The sequence below is a fragment of the Lissotriton vulgaris genome, chromosome 3_1 (genome assembly GCF_964263255.1).
Source record: "Lissotriton vulgaris chromosome 3_1, aLisVul1.2, whole genome shotgun sequence".
Classification (NCBI taxonomy): domain Eukaryota; kingdom Metazoa; phylum Chordata; class Amphibia; order Caudata; family Salamandridae; genus Lissotriton; species Lissotriton vulgaris.
Genome location: NC_141689.1, coordinates 489,237,073 through 489,255,673, shown reverse-complemented (window position 1 = coordinate 489,255,673; position 18,601 = coordinate 489,237,073).

Genomic DNA, 18,601 nt, shown 5'->3' with positions numbered 1-18,601 from the left:
TTCTCTACATCCACTCTGATTTATCCCAAACCCCATACCACTACTATGATCGCCAAAATAACCCTTTCTAGACTCTCTCCTACTCTACCCCTCCTTGCATCATCTGACACCTCTTTGTACTATAGCGATCCCCTAAAACAAACCTTTCTAAACTCTTCCCTCTGACTCCTCCCCTCCAAAACTCCTTTTACTCATCTAAAAGCCTCCTCCTACTGCTAAGACCAGGAAAAAAAATCCTTCACTCTTATGCCGCCACTATCCTTTTCAATCAAAATTAACAGACTAACATGTTCACTTCTCAAATTCCATATTCAACTATACTAATACACCACTAATCCTTTATTGGGTTCCAGAGTAGCGTGCTACTCGCCAATAAAGAGACTTAACCCATCAGGGTTACAAGTGCTATATAAATGCAAACCTTTTTCCTTTTCTACCCCTCCCCAACCCTTCTGAATCCAAATAACGAACATACCCACCACTAAAATTACTCTCATGTTTCACCATACTAATTCAACACTAATCCTGATGGGTTCCAGAGTAGAGTGATACTTGCGCTTCAAAACACCATCAGGGGTAGCAAGCGCTATATAAATACAAACCTCTTTCCTTCTTCTATCCCACCACCTACCCTTCTCTACCCAAATAACTGAATAACATATCCACTACTCAATTTACTTCATTTTTTACTATACTAATTTTCAACACTAATCCTTTATGGGTTCCAGAGTGGCGTGCTACTCGCCAGAAATGCGCTTCATCACCCATCAGGGGTAACAAGTGCTATATGAAAGCAAACCTTTCTTCCCCCTTTTATCCCTCCGCTATCCTTCTCACTCCAAACAACTGACTAATATCCACCACTGAAATTACTTCATATTTCACCATATTAATTCACCACTAATCCTTTATGGGCTTCCTGAATAGCGTGCATCAACAAGCGCTATATAAATACAAACATTTTTCCTCTCTATCCTTCGACTATCATTCCAAATCCAAATAACTGACTAACCTATCCACCACTTAAAATGTACTTGCATGTTTCACTATACTAATTCAACACTACTCCTCTATGGGTCCCGGAGTAGCATGCTACTCGCCGAAAAAGCGCTTAGACACCTCGTCAGGGGTAGTAAGCGCTATATAAATGCAATTACAATACAATACATGTTGGTTTTGCACCATTATTTCTGCAAGTTTACCAGTCTCTCTGAGCATCGAGCCTCTGTCTCTGTCTCTGTCTCTGTAGTTGAGCAGTTTGAAAAGTAGTGGTCGTGGCCAGTGGGCTGGTACCCGGTGCACTCCCTCCACTACAAACTGGAGTGACAGGACATCCTCCAGGAGAAGTTCCTGTAGCCAGCGCTCAACGTATGCGACAGGGCCTTGCCCCTCCGCTCCTTTTGGAAGGCCCACAACGCAAATTTTGTTGTGATGTGAGCAGCCTTCTGCATCTTCCAACCGGTCTTTGAGCGTACTTACTCGGTCCACTATGACTTGTAGAGCTGCTGCATGGGTGCAGGTGATTGGCTTCAGTTCTTGTAGGGCTTGCTCATTGGCCTGTACTTTGTCCGATAGTTTCCGGTGATCAGATCTCAGTAGGGTGAAGTCAGCTGCGACCTTGTTTATTTTTGATTCTAATGTGGCCAGTGTGTGGTCCAGGACAGTAACTATCTTCTCCACCACAGCTAGGACTGAGTCCAGTTTTTTGGAGTGCGTGAGGTTTGGGGTTTCTCCTGCTCCTTCTTCCTTAGTTCGCCGAGCCCCTTGTGCTTCCGAGTGCGCAGCAGATTGTTGCGTGTTTGTGCTTAAGCAACCCGTGAGTGACATTTATAAAGCGCACGATTGCAGAGGTGTCTTGGAGCTAGGAGTGACATGGTACAGTTGCCCAGGCTGGACCGAAGGTTTTTGCGGGGGAAAAGCCAGGTCTTAACCATTTCCTAAAGAGAAGACTGTTGGACTTTAGACCAATAGTAGTCGGTAGCTTGTTCCACAATTTGGCTGCTCAAGGATAGGCTTTTGCCTCCCCATCTGGCTTTTTGAATCTTGGGAACCTGTACTAGCCCTGTGTTGGCTGATCTAAGATTCCGCCGCGGGGATACCAGGAAAATAGTTTCTGTATATCCATGGCTCCCCCACCATACAGTGCCTTATGCACCAGACAGAGAGCTTTAAAGTCTACACACTGTTGGATTGGGAGCCAATGAAGCTGCCTGATGCTAGCGGAAATGGAGTGATATTTGGAAATATTTAGTACTCATGCTGCAGCATTCTGCAAGGACTGCAGTTTGGAAGTCTGACACTTGTCGATTCCCAAAAATAATGCATTGTCAATCAATTTAGAGGACAAGAGCTCCTATTACCATTTTCCCGAGGCCCAACAGAATAAAAGGCAAGGTTTTCTACAGAATTTAATAGAAAGAAGCAGGAGGAGGGCATATGATTAATCTGTTTTGCAAAACTTAGTTGTCAAATATTATTCCATGATTTCTTGCCTTAGTGGATGGGACAGGGCAGTTACCTGCCTCAGATAGCCACCACCATTAGCTCCATATGGATGGACCCTGCCCAAACTCCATGACCTCTGTTTTCTCTGTATTAAGCTTGAGAAAATTTAAGTTCATAAAGTTCATAATGGAATTGAGACAATTCTGAAAGCCGACGGTTGTGGCGTCCACCCTCTGCGCTACAGATACAACTATCTTGGTGTCATCTGTGTATGAGATCAGCATAAGACAGTGATCTTCGATTAGATTGGTGGGGGGTGACAGATATTGAACAAGGTTGGTGATACAGCTGATTCTTGTTGTACTCCATAAGGGAGGCAGAGGTTTTCTAATTTAAGATTGTCCCAATGGATCGTCTGCTCCCTGGATGCCATGAAAGAGGAGTGTAGGGTTAAGGCCGTCTCTTTAATACCTATTGCCTTCAGCCGCCACCTCAGTACAGCATGGTAAACGGTATCAAATGCTGCTGATAGGTCGACGAGGAAGACTCTCCCCCTTCCCCCTCCAGCTGTCTTTCAATCTCCTCTGTGGCCATAATCAGGGTTGACTGTGCAATTGAGAGATCTGAAGACATGTTGGGTGGAATCGTAGAGATTGTTATAATCTAAGTAGTTGGTTAGTGCCATGTTAATTAATTTTTCTAAGATTGTAGCCGGTATTGGTAGGAACGATATTGGGCAGTAGTGTTTCACCTCAGTGGGATCCAAGACTGGTTTCTTCAATGTTAGCCATGGCTAGCTTCTGTACAGAGGGCATGCAGGTGTTCAACAGGGTGTTCTTCGATTAGGCTCTACCAGTCAGGTTGGCCGCTGACCTTTTAAGACAGCAGGGATGCCTAATTCTCCTGTTGCCCACAGGCTGCCTTCTGATCTGGTACACTGCAGTTTTGCACTTAGTCTGACCTTCTTGCCCTGCCTTTTGCAAGAGATGAAGTCCGCCCGAGGAGAAAGACTATTCCTCAGGTTTTCAGCACATGTCGCTGTGGCTTTGTGGGATCTCCCTCATCAGAAAGTGGAGAGGCAACAACAGTGGGCCTGGCATTAGATTCACGTTTGTTTCACCCCAGGTGCTTCACATGCACTTGTTGTGCCTTCTTGAGGTCTTGCTGGGCGCCAAGCATGATTCGGGACCTCATGGGGCCTCCTGCAATACCAAGTTGTGTGTGGTGGTGCTGCTTCAGGTAGTCATGAGCCAGACCGGGACCAGGAAGGTCGAGGGTCCAGGCCCTTAGGAGTACCGAGTTCTGCACCAATGCTTTACTCGCTAGGTCTATAATGTGAGGATTGTCTCAGCGTACCTAGTCTGCACTCATGCCACTTCAGGGCCTTTGCATGTGTGCCTCTCTGCCCATCCCCTTGTTTCCCCTAGCTGGGGAATCAGGATTGGTCACACTAGGTCCCACGTTAATGGCCAGTCGCTGCCTGGTTACTTCTGTTAGCAGGGCTGGGCAATGCAGGTCGCCGCCATTATTCTTGTGGGCACCTGATTGTCGACATCTGGGCATTGCCCGCCCCCCCCCCAACCCCAAGAAGCCCCAACACGGGGCACGTGTTCCCTGGATTGCGGGCTCAGGATGGCACATCTGGTCCAAACACCTGCCAGTATTCCTTCCCCACGTGAGTCTTGTGTTGAAAACCTTCCCCCGCTGGTCCACCCGGGTTGGCTCTGGGCATTGCACAGCTCTGGCGGGCGCAAGCTTTCTCACCTGCGGCTTCAGCTTTTTCTCTCTGGGGGGAATGGGGTGGCTCCCACTCGGCCGGCACCTCTCCATACATCCAGGCCAGACTGCCCCCACCGCTGGTGGCCTCCACGTTGGAGGCGGTGTCTTCACGCTGGAATAAAGATCTTCACGTGCTACATATTCCTGGGCTCAGATTGCAGCTGTGCTATGATGGCCTTGCCATCACCGCTCTTCTGTGCTGTACTCTGCCAGTTAGCGCCACGTGAAGAAATGGTGGGCGCTTCCTCACCTGCAGCAAACTTCACTCTTCATTCGCGTCTGGGACGCGCTGCGTGGGCCAGACTGCCTGTATGGTTGCGACGCAACACCACCTCTTGCCACTGCTTTGCTCTGGCAGACTTACTCACCGGTCTCATCGGGTGTGAATTCTGCCCCATTTGAGGCTCTTGGTTCGGGACTTCACATAGTTTTTGCAGGATAAACGAGGAGACTTGGATGGAGCGCTAAAGTTTTGCATCTGCCATCTTGGCCTGCTAGCCACACCCCCTCCAGATCTTTTAGCAGTAATCCTCCAAAATATTTGGCCTCAATGTAAATTGGGGCAATCAGCCGATTATTTAACTTGTAGAAGGTAGCAGCAAGAAAGACTAGGCCAACACTCTGCGTGTTTTGTTGTTTAGGGAAGTCACTAAACTATTGGTTTTTTTTTCTTTTTTTAGTATTGGTCTAAAGATGCAGGGTTTGAAAGCATGTTTTAGGTCTTATTTAATTTTATAAACTATCAATTCAAGAACTATCAAAATCATTTGATATTTTAGCTAAGTTTGATTATTTCACTGATAGCTAAAATGGCTGGTTTCATAAGAATCTTTCCCAATATGTACCATCACACTACCCACAGACAGAGAATGGGTGAAACCCTTATACATCAGCCTCGTTTTCTAGCAAGCCAGTATTGATAGGTGAATAGCCAAACAAGGTGAAAAAATAACACCAGAATTTTGGGAAACCTGAAATGCAGGGTCACTCGAAATGCTGCTGCAAAATGTTCTTACAAAGATTGGAGGGATATGGTTTGTATTTGCAGTGATTCAGCTAGTCAGTGGCCACAATTAGCATTGCCCGTCTCAAATGCTGAGGGCCTATTCCCAGATAAACATTTACATGGGAAGAAAAGAGTGCGCGTGCATGACCAAAGACACTGACAGTATTGTATGTGTACTACAATAAGTTTGATTTGAAGAGATATATTTGGACCTCAAACTGTATGTTCACTGTTTATATACTATGCACTATCAGTGCAGAAAGCATGCAATTAAAAAAGCTAAATGTTCCATAAACACTAGAAAAGATTTCTGTATTGAACGGCACAAAAATGTAACCATTGATCACCACTGTTCATGTATACCCCAGCAGAATTGACCAAAAACAAACTGAAAACAGCAAAGCCTAACTATACCTTGTTTGGGACACGGTTTTGTTTAATTCAACAGTGTGACACACGCAGGCGATTAGACAAAGGTGGGCTGATTAGTCATTTTATGCATGCAACCTTGTAAGATTTAGGACAAAGAAACAGCACTTGGTGCACCCCGCAGGGTCTAAGTCCGTACTCGCATCAAGGGACAGTTGTCGGCCTACATGTTAAATTAGCATGAGGCAGGGGGCCAAAATTTAAAAAACCAGGATACCAGATACTTGCAGTTGGGCACACATGACATCAGAAACAATTGTACACAATGCTCCTATAGCTGCCACCTCAAACATCTGCCCTCACATCCCAACACTTGAAAGATGATGCGGAGACCCAAACAGTTGAATTTGTGCAAGAACCACCAATGCTCATGAGAAGCATTAGTATCTGGTTTGCCAATATATGTTAACATTAGGTATACAATCCATACCTTCAGTGAGCTCAGGCATACCAATATGGGTCAGGAGCAATATGGCTGACAACATAATCAACTGGTAGTCCTAGTGTGCCATGTGGACTTTGGTTGATTCCAATGAGTTACTTAACTTCAGTATATGTGAATGTGCCCTTATGGATCAATGTTATTTTCAATATAGGCTGAAGGTCAAACAATCGGTTATGAGGGGAGATTCACTAATATATACTAATGCCATTTGACTTACTATACAAAGTTTCTGGCGCAATGATTTGCAGATTATTAATTGGGTGTAATTATATTCCATTGTAGTACCCCTGAATTGATGGACTTCTATCAAGTCCTTAGGATGGTCTCCATGAATCGCTAATATGGGAACCGAAACATCACACAATGAGTTCGAGGGCAGTATGGAGTCTGGATTAAGGAGATTCAAGCTCGGACCTCCAGGATACCCTTTAGCTCGCTTACTTTTTATATAAACTAGGATGAAGGTTTAACATCAGGAAGTAGCAGGAGTAATAGCCATAACCCACTTGAAATGCCGGAAATCCTGAAAGATGACTTGCAGGACCCACCTGCCGGATATGGTCTGCCAACCTGGTAAATATCATTGGATCCTGCCTCCAACCAGTTGGCTGCACTCCGCTCAGCACATTAATTGGGTCAAACAGGTGGAGTCACAAGTTGGAGGGGGTGGAGTAGAGCCGGTCTCTGACCTGGAGCCATGTGGGATAACCATACCACTGCTTCAGAAATATTGAATGCCTGCTGGGACAAGTGTGGATTGGTACAGTACAAATCATATTGACCCCCACCAAGCAAAGTGGTCTTCATTCTTACCCTCGCCCAGCAAGGCTTTGCTGTGAGCCCAGTTTAAAGGTACCCTTTGACATGTTTACTAAACCAGTCCTCAAAAACATAACAGGTCATTTAAATAATGTATTTGTTTTCTCCATTTATTATGCAGCAGTGGGACCTTAACCTGGCCATCACATTTGATGTACACTCCCTTTGAGATGTTGCTTAGATGAGTTTTGAGACTGCTCTACCTTGAGAGGTTTCCTGGCACAAAGTGAGAGAGCTCCAAGGTCCTTTTATGAACCTGCTGTACAGCACCTTCCCAGAACTGGTTCTGCAAACTAGCACCCTTTCTTCCAAAAGACCTTGCTAACATTCTATGTTCTGTCTCACCCCTCTGAGGGGCTCCATCATTTAGACCCCCCCCCCAAAAAAAAAATAAACAGCTTTTACATCAAGCGCACCAGAGATGAGCTGGTGTCAGCTAAAACCAAGACAGAAGCTGTGAAACTCTTCAGAGCAGCCTCCCTTTACCCAAAAAAAAGGCGAGTTCTAAAGACCACTAGGGATGCATGATCATTTAAGAAATCCATGCATCTCATCCGAACTTACTCAAAGCCAAAGAGTCGCTGTCAAAACTGACTTATATTCTTAACCTCAAGATAGGTGGGGAAAATACATGCATTTAAATAACCCTCACCCGCCAGGGTTAACCTGTGGTGGATTGATTTATCATTGTGTTCTTCCCATTCCGCTGCAGAATGGGGTGTGATGCGATAAACTGGTATGTGGGAGCACTGACTATTAGGACCGATCCAGATGAGAAAGTAAGTCTGGCTTGGAAAAAGATTAAATAACCAAGTAGTAAAAAAAATGTATTTGGACAGCTAACCAATATGGTTAAAATAAGGTGAAGAAACTATGGGGTGATGTCCCTGGGTTTCTCTAGTCAACTAGTTTTAAGCCCTGCCCCAAGGCTCTTCATGACCAAGTCAGTCTACTCCACAATGCCACTCCTTTAGTCTTAAAGGACAGTGCACGCTGGTTAAATATATACATATTCACACACAGCACTTAATCAGTATGTTTCTTGGTAAAAGTGGGAAGTCATTTAGGCATCAGAAGTCCTAACAGGAGAAGTGGGACGCCTGTAGTCACGTTCAAAGTTGCTCCCTTGCTCTAGGGAACACCTGCCAGTGGCTCGGTTTCAGGGAGTAGACTTCCCTGGTCCTGAAGAAAAGTCTTGAGGTATGGCTCTAAAGTAGTTGACCAGAGAAACAACCCCTTAATTTAAGCATACTGGTCAGCAGTGTAAACATCCTCCTAGCCATGTATGTAATTATTTTCCAAACCTCCCTATTAATTTCTTATCTGGATAGGTACTGTTCCCACCAGTACTCCCATGTACCTGTTGGCCACAACAGGAAGAACCCAATGATTAAGCAAGCCACCAAGGGGGGCGTGGCTTAGCGCCCGACGAGGACGGCGGCTCTAATGTGAGCGCTCCGGGTCTGACGGGGTTTTCGCTCCACGTCTCATCTCACCACTGCCTGCAAGGAGGATTTTCGCGGACCGGAGACTACAGGCACCAGCGGGCTCCTGTTGGCGGTCAAAAACAAACAGCGGAATGGTCGTTTTTCCTACTTTATAGCGGACGCGGCTGTGGGATAGTCGCGTCCGCCATCTTGGCTCCTGTCATCGAAAGCTGCGGCGCTCCCGCTCGAGAAATATGAGAGCCCGCCGCGGAGCCCCTCGTGTCTCCAGCTACTTCTGGTGAGCTAATTTCTGCATCTTGGCACCACCGCTGTAGGACTTTAGCCCATGACACCTCTTTAGGTGTATTTACAAGGATTTCATTCACGTTCTAACGACCTGGGCGGCCATTTTAGCCAACTGCTGCTCCTTTTACCTCAGACACCCTGAATACACACGCAGTTGCAGTCTACCCCCTATTAAGAGAGCGTTTCTTTTCCTCATGCTCTTATTCTAATAGATATTCACAACGTGGAGCTGTCTTGCGCACTGTTTCTGCAAGTTTTTTTTTTTTTCTGCTTGCTCTTCACGCACCTGTAATGTTCCTTACCTGATGAACCTCTACTGCATCACAATGTGCCACTCTTACTTGCATCAGCGCAGTGCTGTTTCTCCGCTCTCACCATCAATGTACTACCTCCTCCAATGACTCGAATGCTGCTTCATTCTTCTGCGTAAATCCTTGGCGTTCCTGCATTCTGCATAGATAGCCCTCTTTTCCTCATTTTCATTTTTTGGGAATTGGGTTGCTTTCCTCCTATCAAGAACTCCTGCGCACACCTGTAGCTGTCTGAAGGCCTGCAGTGGTTACTACTGAACTTTATGTCTTCTTACCATTAACTCCTTTTTATGGAAAGAAAGGCAATTTCTCGCACTCCTAAGACTCCACGTCGTGTATTCATTAAGAACTCAAAAGTTTTCTCTGCACTGGCGCACCTCGAAGCCTCTCAGGCGCTCGTTACTCAGATGTCGCAGTCTAGCACGGAGCGGCCTGCCCAGCCTCCAGGGAAAGCCACGACGAAACGCCTTAAAAAAGATCCTCCTTCACCAACAGGATCCACTTCGACTGTCTCCATGGAGCTTCTGCTGGAGGAAATTCGTGCCCTCAGACCTTTCATGGAGGAAACTAATTCTAAGTTGCAGGTTCTCACCGATAATTGGTCTCAGATGGATGCCAGGGTGACAACAGTAGAACAGTCTGTGACTTCTCTCCAAGAGTCGTCCTCCAAGGTCTCACACATGCAGTCTCAGATTTCCTCTCTTCAAAAGCAAGTTGAAGAATTGGAGAACCGAAACAGACGCAACAACCTCCGTCTCTACGGCCTGGCAGAGAATTGTGAAGGGACTGACCCCATCGCCTTCTTCAAATCTTTTCTACCCAAACTTCTTCATCTGCCTGAGGGTACTACGCTTAACATCCAGCGTGCACATAGGCTGGGTCGCCTCCCTTCTACTCCTTCTCCCACTTCACGGCCGAGAGGTGTCATCATGTACTTCTTAGAATACACCGACCGTCTCAAAGTCATCTCAGCAGCTCGTGCATCACCTCGTCTCCAATGGTCAGGATCCAATCTCTTCTTTGCGCAGGATTATGCCAAAACTACAGCAAGCCGTCGTAAAGCCTTCTTAGATATGCGACCAGAGCTTCGTGCTATTGGAGCCAGATACTGCCTTTTTCATCCTTGCCTGTTCAGAGTTACACACAACAACAAGACCACGACCTACGAGGATCCTGTTCGTCTCTGAAGTTTCTTGAACGCTGCACAGTCGTCTGACATGGACTTCTCTGCCTCCTCATCAGCTTTTCCTCCGTGAACCTTGTTTTCCGTAACTTTTCTGTCCTACTCAAGTTACATGTTTCATGTTTAATGTTCGCTGTTTTGCTGTTTGCCTTTCCTGGGCTTCCCAGCATCTTCAGTTTCTATGTTCCTTTTTGACCCCTCCCTATCTTTCTTACATCCCTGTTGGATGGACAAGCAATCTTCATTAGTGTCTCTTATACACACTTTCATTACGTACCATTGCTTTGTTTCCCTCTTCTCTTACTCACGCTATTCCTCTCTGTTTTTCTTCCTTGCAGGCTCCACGATTTGTATTGCGTTCACCCCTCGACTTGTTGGTTCGCTTACATTGGATGCTCTACCTCCTCTAGTTGGCGCTCCCCCCTCACTCCTCTCTCCTCGTCTCCTCTCCTTGGTGATCATCCCTCCTCCTTTTTACCCTCCGTAAGTATGTTTTCCCTTTTCTCCCTGATGGTTGCTTCCCTTTTTGTCTCTTTTTTTCTTTTATTTACACCAGTTTCCCTTGTTCCACAGGTGTCTTCTTTTCTTGTTTTTCGACAATTCTTATGTTATAAACTCCTTCCCATCACTTTCTTTATTCTCTGGATTACCCTCTTATTCTTCTTCAGTCAACAGTTCTTCACTCTTACTTTTCCACTCTTTTTTCCTTTCCCTCATTCTTCCCTTCAACATTATTTTGTAATGATTTATATAGATTCTCATATTCTTTTGGACTTTTCTTCTCCTCTGGGTTCTTCTCGCATCTTTCTTTTCTATGTTGATATTTTCCTTTTAATTTTTATGAGATGTCTTTGAAAGTAATTACTTGGAATGTCAGAGGCAATAATTCTCCCATCAAAAGACAGAGAATCTTATCTCACCTTGCACGATTGAACGTTGATATTGCTTTTTTACAAGAAACCCACCTATCTGCTGAAGAATCTGTTAAATTGAAAAGAAATTGGGTGGGCGATGTTTACTACTCTCCTGGGGATGGTAAACGCAATGGTGTGGCCATTCTATGTCATAAAGCTCTTACTCACTCCTTACTTGCTCAGGAATCGGATGCTGACGGCCGTTGGACGTATGCTAAACTTTCGGTCAAGAATGCTCCAATTTCTCTTCTAAATGTTTATGCACCTACCACTGGTGATCCCACTTTTTGGCATTCATTTTCCCAACACATTACCAGACTTATTGATGACAATTTCATTTTAGCAGGTGATTGTAACCAGCCCCTAGACCCCTTTTTGGACAGGAATTCCAAGGAACATTTTATTCCCAATAAGTCACATAAATCCTTTCTTCACACCATCTCCCAGCATAAGCTTACTGATGCCTGGCGTTTATGCAACCCACAACTCCAAGAATTTACTTTTTACTCCCCATGCCACCATTCCCAGTCCAGGATTGATTACATTTTCGTGTCCCACCACATTGTTCAAACTCTCACCCATGCTGAAATTGGCCCGATTTTACTTTCTGACCACGCCCCAACTTTAGTTCAATTGGACATTTTACCCAAATCAGTTGGTCCTAAACGTTGGCGCTTTAACAACTCTCTTCTTTTAGACCCTAAATTTACTGCCTCCTTCATTACTTTCTCAGATGAATTTTTTTCCTTAAATGATCCTTCCCCTGTCCCCAAACATACCATTTGGGATGCCTTTAAGGCAGCAGCGAGAGACTTCATAATTGGCTTTGTTGCAAAAAAAACGAAAAACCGCTCGCAACTTCACAAAGGCTACCCTTCTAGATATTAAGAAATTGGAGCATTCTTATTTCACTTCTCGTTCGCAGGAGAGTCTAACCGCCTTGATTAATGCTAAGATGAAATTTAACAAAAAAATCCACGGAAGATGCATCCTTGTATCTATTGAAATCAAGTGCTAAGTTTTACGGGGGTAAAAATAGGGCTGGTAAAATTTTGGCTAATTATTTAAAAGTTAGACAAAATAAGTTGACTATTGAATCAATCTATGACGCTACCTCCACTCTCAAGCACACAGACGCAGATATCCTCACTGAATTTTCCACCTTTTACAAATCCCTATACTCTTCTGAAACTCAGGCCTCTTCCCAATCCTTAGAAGATTTTTTTTCTACTATTCAAAAACCAACCCACTTTCCACTTGACCTCTCTCACTTAGAGCTTGACATATCCCAACAAGAATTGCTCAAGGCACTTCAAACTCTCCAAAAAGATAAGGCTCCCGGCCCAGATGGCTTCACTGTAGAATTTTTTCTTCACTTTTCAAAGCTTCTCATCCCAAAACTTCATTCCCTCATTGGCACTTTCCTCACCCTGGGTTCCTCCTCAGGTTCTTTTTCAGATGCGCATATCTGCCTCATACCCAAGGAGGGGAAAGATCCTCAATACTGCAAAAATTACAGGCCAATCTCCTTGGTCAATATTGACTATAAAATATTTGCGAAGTCTCTTGCGGCCCGCCTCGACCTTCTACTCCCAGACCTCTTGGGCGAAGAACAGTCGGGCTTTGTTAAAGGTTGCTTCATTACTGACAACACCAGACTCCTCTTCAATATTCTCTCTAAATCTCGCCTTTTGGCCCATCCCCTCGCGGCTATTGCCCTGGATGCTGAAAAAGCGTTTGATAGAGTTGAATGGACCTATCTTTTTCATACCCTCCGTTGGTTTGGCTTCGGCCCTGTTTTTATATCTCTAATCTCACTACTTTATTCCAATCCACGTGCAGCGGTCTGTGCCAATGGTCAGATATCCTCTTTTTTCGATTTGAAAAGAGGCGTTCGTCAAGGATGCCCCTTGTCTCCCTTCCTATTTAATTTGGCCCTAGAACCTTTTCTTTCCAAACTTCGTCAGAACCCCTCCATTCAAGGTTTCCAATTCTCGGACTTACACATCAAATTAGCCGCATACGCAGATGACATCCTTCTCTTTGTTTCCAACCCCACTGTCTCAATTCCTGCCTTCCTCACTGAAGTCCGCGCCTACTCCCAAATATCTGGCTATAAACTTAACAACGATAAATGTGAGATCCTTCCCTTAACTAAATTTACATTTAAACCTGATTTTGCAGCCTCTAACTTCACTTGGAAATCCTCTAACATTAAATACCTTGGGATGCACATCACCCCCACCATCCCAGATACTGTCTCCCTCTGTATGACCAAATGCCTTCAAAAACTGGCAGATCTCACGTCCAAATGGCACCCTCTTTATCTATCCTGGTGGGGTCGCCTTGATACCATTAAAATGATGCTGTCTCCCATTGTCCTATACACTCTCTCTAACATTCCAGTCCCCATTCCTTCTAAATTTTTCAAAAAAATTAATTCCACTCTAACGTCCTTCCTTTGGCATAAAAAGAAACCCCGAATGTCTCTACTCCGTTTGATTCGTTCTAAATCAGAAGGAGGGGTTAATTTTCCTGATTTCCCTGCTTACCATAAAGCATTCCAATTGCGACAAGCCTCTTTTTGGTTACAGGACCCTGGCGCCCCCTGTCCTCTATGGACTAAATTTGAACGGCTTCATCTCTCCCCTTTTTCCTTTGCCGAATATCTCTCCTTCTCCCGCAAACCCGTTTCTATTTCCACTCCTATCCATAAATTTACTGCCAAATTGCTTCTATCTTCTTCTCATTGTCCTCCTACAACCATCGCTGCCTTTCTTTCCTCCCCCATCTGGCACAATACTTCCTTACTCATTCGAAATAGACCCTTTTTTTGGAAAACATGGCATAGCAGAGGTTTACAGTGGATTTCTCAACTCTTCTCTGGCTCCTCTTTCCTACTCTTTCATGCTCTCCGCTCTCTGTATAACTTACCCGCCTCCTTTGTTCGCAACTACCAAGTGCTTAAGGATACAGTCCTAATACAATACAATAACCTCTCTCAGCTATGCCCTCCCCCTACTTCATCCACTCTCCCTTCCTCACTTCACTCCTTTCTGCGCACTACCCCAAAAGCTGCTGCTATCTACAAGTACCTCCACACCGGCGAGTCTCCCAGACTTAAATCCAAAGTGGAGGAATGTTGGGAGCATGACTTGTCTGTAGCTTGGTCAGTCTCCTTTTGGGATAAAATTTGGACCAAGATTCGTAAATCCTCGAGAGCAGCAACCCTTACACAGACTTTGTTTTTTATTTACAACAGACTTCTCCTCACACATCATGATCTCCACAAACGCTTCCCCACCACTCCCCACACATGCTGGTCCTGTTCATCCCCACAAGCTACATTATTTCACATGTTATTTTTATGCACTCATGTCCATAGTTTTTGGTTACAGGTTTGGGCTCAAATTAATTTGATTTTCCACACTTGTATCCCCTTCTCTCACACCCACGTTTTCATGGGCAGCCTTTCCCCTTGCTGGGATAACGTTGACCTAAAACCTCAGATTGTCGACTTGCTACTAGCCGCTGCCTTTCAACAAATAACGGCCAACTGGAAGGACTCCTCCAATATCTCCTTCAAGGCGTGGTGGTTCAATGTCTGCCACAATCATAGACTTGACACCGCTTTTGTTTTTCCAGCATGTATGGTTGCAAAACGCATGGACTTATGGCTACCTGTTACTCTTTATTTGGACTCATGTACTAAACGCTCGTTTCGACCCTCACCTTCTCAGCAAGAAGTTCTTAAACCCCCTTAAATGCCCGATGCATTCCGGTTTTTCTTCATTTTTCTTCATTGTATCACTTTTTTTTTCCTTTTTCATTTATTCCTCCCGAATGTTTTTTTCTCTTTTATCTAGTACCCAGATCTACCCTCTTACAATATTTGCTATATATGATTGTTTTACTCTGCTAATAATCTTTACATCATTATTCCAATGTATTTTGTTTTGACACCTGGATTTTCTTTTGACATTATCGAATAAAAACCTTCTTGAACTTAAAAAAAAAAAAGCAAGCCACCAAGGTGGAACCCTGGCGAGTGTTAAATACATTTTCCCCCCTCAATAATTATTCAGAGGGCAAGAACATAATTCACTTTTGACAGAGACTAGGGGCTATATGTATCAAGCCTGTTGAGATTCGTTAAGGCCGAAATTTGCAGAATTTCGGCCTTAGCGAATCGCAAACAACCTTTTTTCCGATTTTGAAATGTATGAAAATTAGCAAAATCACAAAAAATTGAGATTCCTTATTTTGCTTAAGCATTTAGGGAATCGCAATTTTGCGATTCCTTAAATGCTATGTGTAAGAACTGGGACCACCAGCTCTCCGAGGGGTAGCATGGCTCGAGCAGGAAGGCAGCCAGGGGCTTGCGTGTAAAGCAGCTACTAAACACACTCATCCAATGAGACACAGTGGGCGCAATAATGGAGACCACACCAGTAGTTGTATTTGTAAATCAAGTTCTTTTATATAGACTTTGGATCAAGCAAGTAATGCATTTAGCTAATCATTAGTATTTCATTTAAGCATTTCATTAGGCAGTTTCAGTAAGACTTGTCATTATAGTAATAACCAACTCATCTGAGCAGTGAAACATTAAATAACACAGCCTGTCGCATCATACTCTTCAGCAGGCAAAGAGGGTACTTTTTTTTTTAAACCTTTATTTGGAGACAAGCAGGTACAAGGGAAGTGTACATTCAAAACATACAATCACATTCGGCTATTACAGTGGTACGTCAGTGCCCAGAAAGCATACAAAAAATAAATAAGGAGACACGAGGAAGTACAGGGCAGGGCATCAGTCAATACAAGGAGCAACAACGAAATGTGCAGGAGATAGTAAAATACAATGATCCAGCATGGGCAGGCGAGCCAATAAGACAATGCAATATGAATACAGTACATTAGCGGAGAACACGTGAGCCAGAGGGGACACAAATATGAGGAGCACAGGAAAGAAGGGTGCCGCATAGGGGTACAATCTGGATTCCCGATAAAATACCTGTCCGAAGGGAGACTCCCACCCCCCAATAGCTCGCAGGAAAAGGAGACAGTCAGCCCCCCACCCCGATGTCGGAAGAACAGCAGGTGTCGTGTAAAATCCCAGCCCATCACATTGTCATCAACCTATCCCCTCACGGTCCTCAGGTTCAGAATCAGAGTCCCGCGCAGCCCTGGTCAGGAGGTACACCTGGAGCGGACTCCAAAAATCCTTTGGTCTGCACCGAACAGGCATCAAGTCAGAATAGATATTATACTGATCCTGACAGTAAATGAGGTCAGTCAACCAGTCTTGAAAGCGCGGCACCCTACCACGACCCCAGCAACAAGCAACCCTACGCTTAGCCAACAACAGGGCCACGTCAACAAATCTACGGTGAGAGGCAGGTACGTCCTTAGAGAAGCCAAGTAACATCACTAAGGGGTCAAACGCCACCCCATCCTCCGCCATAACCTGCAGGGCTTCATGAACCTGAGTCCAATATTCCAAAACCCCCGCACAGCTCCAAGCCAAATGCAAAAAGTCAGCGCCTTCCGCCCGACACCTAGCACACCTGTCATCCTCCGCCAGATGAAACCGTAGTTTCCTCGCCGGGGTATAGTAGTACCTCTGAACAAACTTGTAATGGATAATTTTAAGGCGACAACTAGAAGAGACATTGGCCGTGAGCCCGCAACAATATTTCCACTGCTCGTCTGTAATAGGAGCACCCAATTCGGCAACCCACTTCTCGCGCACCCGATTGGTCGGGACCGATCGCTGTCGGCGAATAGCCCCGTATAACTTCGACACCAGGTGTCGCCCATCTGAAACCAGCAGCACATGGAGGGGGAGGGTTACCCCAGGTTCCGAAGGGTAGTCCGGTAGCAGAGCACGCATGCCCTGCCGCAGGCGGACAAAGTAGAACAGGTCTAGAGGGGAGCAAGCAGCCGAGCCGAAGAAATGAGCCTGCGTACGGAAGGCACCTTCATGAAACAAGTCGCCCCACGTGAGGATACCTAGCCGCTTGCACATTCGCTGAAACCCCGTCTCCAACAACAGCGACAGATCCGGATGATAAGACAGAGGCAAGGCCGGCGAGTAGAGAAAGGAAACGCCTAGCAAATGAGCCATCCGCTTCCAAGCATCCACCGTGCATGTCACCGTCGTGCGGGGCGTTTCCACATCTGACACCTTGCCCAAAACCATCCCCTCCAGTGGGAGCGGGTGGGCGACCCAATGCTCAGCAGCAATCTGGGGCATGAACGGCGTGGGGCGCATCCAATGATAGGCATAATGCGCCTGAGCGCTGAGATAATAAAGTTCAAAGTCAGGGACGTCGAAACCGCCATCAGCATAAGGTAACGTAAGGGTAGCCCAGGCCACCCGTGGCTGCTTGCCCCCCCAGAACAATCGCAGAAGCTCAGAACGAAGTCTACGAAAGAAATAAGCACCAGGATGATATGGGAGGTTTTGAAAGAGATAAAGAAAGCGGGGCAGAACTACCATCTTGATAAGAGACGCCCTACCGGCCATGGAGAGAGGTAAAGACATCCACCTGGTGACATCATCCGCCAGTTTAGTAATGGCCACACCATAGTTGAGCCGAACCACGTCTCCCCTATCCAAGGATACGACAATACCGAGATATCGCAACTCCGAGTCACACCATTCCAGAGGGTAGTCAAGGGGAAACCTGGCCACCGCAGCTGTGAGGGGGAAAAATTGAGATTTCCGCCAGTTGATATGAACCCCGGAGATACCTCCAAAAGCGACCAGCTCCCGCAGGAGCGAATTAAGGTTGTTCTCAGGGTCCTTGACATAGAGTGTGACATCATCGGCGTATAAAGAAATGCCGACCTGCCGCTGAAGACAATTAAAGGCACTCTGCTGATGAAACTGACGTATCCTACAGGCTAGCGGCTCAATGGCGATAGCAAACAAGAGGGGTGAGAGGGGGCAACCCTGTCGGGTCCCTCTCGTGAGAGGGAACGAGGGGGACAGCACCCCATTCACTACTACCCTCGCCATCGGATCAGTATATAAAAGCTTAACCCAAGAGATGAAAATCCTGGGGAAACCCATCCGACAAAGAACATCCATAAGGTAGCCCCACTCGACAGAGTCAAACGCCTTAGTGGCATCAAGAAAGATAGCGGCAACCGGGACAGTGGGATCGATGGTCGACACAAGCGAAAACAAAGTGCGAAGATTGTGAGAGGTGGCGCGGCCGGGCACAAATCCCGACTGATCAGGCAACACGATAACGGGCATGAGTTCGGCTAATCTCACCGCCAAGACCTTCGCGAGAATTTTAACATCGCAGTTGAGCAATGAGAGGGGCCTGTACGAGCCCACATCCAGTGGATCCTTACCCGGCTTGAGCAGCGACGTGATGGCGACCTCCCGCATGGAGCCCGGTAGGCGTCCCTCCTCCAGAGACTCCTCAAACACCTCACGGAGCACAGGGGCCATGATGTCAATATAACACTTATAAAATTCAGCAGGAAGGCCATCCAGCCCGGCGGCCTTCCCATTAGA